Source organism: Lissotriton vulgaris, chromosome 3_1 (genome assembly GCF_964263255.1).
Source record: "Lissotriton vulgaris chromosome 3_1, aLisVul1.2, whole genome shotgun sequence".
Taxonomy (NCBI): domain Eukaryota; kingdom Metazoa; phylum Chordata; class Amphibia; order Caudata; family Salamandridae; genus Lissotriton; species Lissotriton vulgaris.
In genome coordinates this window covers 1,134,760,077-1,134,764,301 of record NC_141689.1, presented here as the reverse complement: position 1 = coordinate 1,134,764,301, position 4,225 = coordinate 1,134,760,077, and positions in this window count along the sequence as shown.

Here is a 4,225-nt window from a genome sequence, read left to right as displayed (position 1 = left end):
TCCCCACGACAGCCAGGAAGACCATAGTCCATGCTCTGGTTACCTCGAGATTGGACTATGGGAACGTCCTGTACCTAGGAGCCAACAACAGATGTATCACTAGGCTTCAGCGGATACGGAATATGGCGGCCCGCATGATCTTGAAATTACCCAGAAGAGCATCATCTAAGAAAGCTCTGGAATCCCTCCACTGGCTCCCAATTAAAGAACGGGTGCTCTATAAAACCCTATTGTTCAGCCATCGCATTATGCAGGGAAAGGGGCCATCTTACCTGCTGGATCTACTGAATCCGTATATCCCGGGCCGGGACCTGAGATCTTCCAGGAAAGGGCTGGTGAAGGTCCCTAGGTTCAGAAGAGCTCGGATGGGTGGGCGCTCCTTCCGAGTTCAAGCTGCTCAACATTGGAATAAACTCCCATACGTAATGCGGTCAGAAGTCTCGGAACGTATCTTCCGGAAACAACTTAAAACCTACCTCTTCCCTCTGGCTAGAGACTGAGGAGGTTAACAGGGGAGAACAGGGTGGGGATGATCCGTCTGTTGCCTAGGCCAGTCATTCTTAGCGCGGGGACACACTGCTCCCAGTGTAACCATGCGCTTTATAAAATGTATTATTATTATTATAAGGCTCCAGCCTCTCACCATATCTTGTCAACAAAACTTTGGGTCACATCACCTCAGGGCAAAAGAATGACACATCAATATGCTGACGATACTCAGTTTTACCTAAGAGTATCAAACTTGAACAGCACAGCAACTCTAAAAAATGTCCTCGAAAATGAATCAATTGCAGGGCCACCCTCTTTCTTCTTCTCCAGTGACTCGCCACTCACCTTCCAATGAAACAGCTTCATACCCGACAACAGTATTCTCCAAAGTTGGTTCTGGAGAGCCGGATCAAAGCCAGATTTTTTATCAAGTTATCAAGAAAGCCATCAACAGCCAACTTGCCACATTCATCGAAGAGCACAACAACCTCGACGCCTCTCAATCCAGCTTCAGGAAAACACAGTAAGGCAACCGCCCTCCTCGCTGCAACAGACGACATCCGCACCCCACTGGACAAAAGAGAAACAGTAGCGCTCATCCTCCTCGACCTCTCAGCGGCATTCAACACAGTCTCCCATCGCACCCTATTACGCAGACTTCACAACGCAGGGATCCAGGACAAGGCCCTCGACTGGATCAGCTCCTTCCTCTCCGGCAGAACGCAGAGGGTCAGACTCTCTCCTTTCCTCTCGGACCCTAGGCCAACCACCTGCAAAGTCCCTCAGGGATCCTCCCTAAGCCCAATGCTCTTCAACGTCTACATGGCTCTGCTCGCCCCCATCGTCAAAACCTACAACACCCAGCTCATCCTCTCCCTAGCCAACAAACCCAACAACACCAGACACAACTTTCGAGAAGGCATGGAAGCCTTCGCCAAATGAATGAAAAACAGCTGCCTACAACTTAACACCAACAAGACGTAAGTACTCAAGTGCAAGTTCAATAAGTCTTTATTGCAATTTTTTTCAATCATAAAAGATACAGTAACATAAAAAGACAATTTCATAAAAAATTTCATCAGCAGTCCAACAGTTTAAAAAATAGTAAAAGATTAATACATTTTTTAAAAATATTAAAACATTAAAATCATCTAGTCATTCTATACAGATCTGTAAGTAGTTGATTACAAGAAACTAGCTGTAGCCTACAGATTTTTCTTCAAATGTCCCACATACAGCCTAAAAACTTCGCTATTGCTACAACTATATCATCATGAGTATCAGTTTTCAATATGCGAAGTGCTGTATTACAAGATCTTGTTCCAAGATTGCTACAGATCGGTTTAAGCCATTTCTGTCTTGGTCGATCATATGTGGGACACGCAAACATTATGTGCAAGATTGTATCATCCCTAAATGGACACTAGGGACACTAAGTTCCAATTACATTACGCCAGTGTGATGTAAATATCTTTATAGGGAGAGACCCAACTCTGAATTGGTGGTACAGTTTCCTGTCGCAAGATCTAGTGATGGTATCCCAATAAGCTTCAAGTCTTGTGTCGAGCTTATTCTTCAAGAAGCTACATGTCAGCAAGGAGTTATTTGCCATTGACATAGAATTGAGAGTGACCTTGTTCCAGTAAATTGTCTTATATTCTAATTGTGAAGGAAAAGAGTTTCCTACTGGGTCCTCCCACAGATGACTAAGCCCCATGGTAGTGAGTGAGCACTTGATCTTTGCAGCCATTTAATTTTGCATGATGTATCTACTTCCTTTATGTGTTTTAGAGCATTTGCATATGGTAGAAGTCCGGAGTGGTCCAGAGCGTTTTCCAATATGCAAGGGGTCTAAAGCAAGCAATGTCCTCAAATGTTTTACATCCCAGATCTAAAAGTAATGGTTTTAAAGGGGTCAATTGGGGTATTTCAGTGAGAGATCTCAGGAATTTATTTTGAGCTAGGACTAAGGAGGATAGATTTTTAAAGCCCCATAGCTCTGCGCCATATAATTTTGACACCCTGACCTTCCAATTATATATTGATAACGTTGGGCCTACCGGTTTTGAGTAGGAGAGACAATGCTCTTTTAGTAGTGCACCTGCAAGTTGGTTATGCCTAATTGTCAATAGGTCTAGCTGGAGTTTCCCGATTAACCTCTTACTCATGGTTACCCCCAAATAAGTAAAGGTGTCAGTTTGTTCCAATGGTACCCCGTTCACAATCACTCTCCCTTTCACTAGTTTGTGCTTGTTTAAAATCATGAACTTTGTTTTCTCAACATTAATCGCTAGATCGTGGTCTTTGCAGAAAACTGTAAATCTGTCTAGAGCTCGTTGTAGCCCTGATTGTGTCTTAGACCGAATTAAAGTGTCGTCTGCAAACATCAATAGGGATACATTCGAGCCAGCGAGTGATGGTGCATCAGTAGGATAGCTTGTATAGTACGTAACTACCCTGTTGATGAACAAAGTAAAGAGAGTGGGGGCCAAGGCACATTCTTGCCGAACCCCCTTATTAATGGGGAAGCATTCCGTTAGGTCACCTGTTTGCCTCCACGAACCTGAGCGTAGTTTGCCTCATGAAGTTTGACAAGGATAAGTAATAATTCCAATGGCAGCCCTTGATCCTTAAGTATGTCCCATAGTTTATTCCGGGGGACTAAGTCAAATGCAGATTTTAGGTCTACAGATGCTGCATATAGAGTCCCCCCGGCTAAAATTACAGTGCTCCAGTAGACCATCATGAACCTAAAAACTTGGTCTATAGTACTTACATGGGGTCGAAAGCTTGCCTGTAAATTAGATAGGATATTATCATCATCTATCCACGTGTTTATTTTGTCCAGCACTAGCCTAGCCATAATTTTTTGGATTTTATCTATTAGGCTAATAGGCCTATAGTTGCTAGGAATGGCACGGTCCCCTTTTTTAAAAAATTGGGACAATTTCAGCTCACCGCCAAGATTCGGGAATAGGTGCCCCTCTGGCTATAGCATTAGATAATATATAGATATATTTAAGCCAGTTAGGTTTATCAAATTTAAATATATTGGCAGGGATACAATCCGGGCCTGCGGCCCTTCCAGATGGAATTGCATTGAGAGCTAATTCTATTTCCCTCATCTCGAAGGATACTTTGTTATTAGTGATTATCTCGGGGTACTTATTCAGAGCATCTGGGGTAGCAGCGAATTGGGCCCCAAAATATGCAACCGATTGGTCAGGGGCTACGTTGTTAACTGGGACTGGCATATTGTCAGCGCTCCCCATTTTACAGTGTGCCAGCATTTTTGCATGTCTTTCATTTTACTTGCTTCCAAGAGATTAATCCATTGTTGCTCATCAAAATCCTTTTTTGCCTTATATTGAGCTTTTTTATATGCTAATCAGACAGCTCTAACCTCATATGCTGTTTTAGAGCTAATTGCTTGTGAAAGGGATTTATGCGCTGCTCTGCAAACAAAATTATACCACTTTGCTGATTTCTCTTGTTTCCCACTGGTCGGTTTATTTTCCCTAATAAAAAAGGCCTTTAACTTTACAAACAGCTCCTCATGGGCCTTTGTTATATAAGTGGTGATGCCACCCTGGGTCTGTGAGGTTGATATTGTGGTTAGCGTGTGCTCCAAAGCTAGCTTTATCCTTTCAAGGACAATAGCATTTTCTAATAATGATCCCCATTTTATTCTTCGCATGTAATTTGTAAACACTCTATCTGCAGTCGTTATTTCATT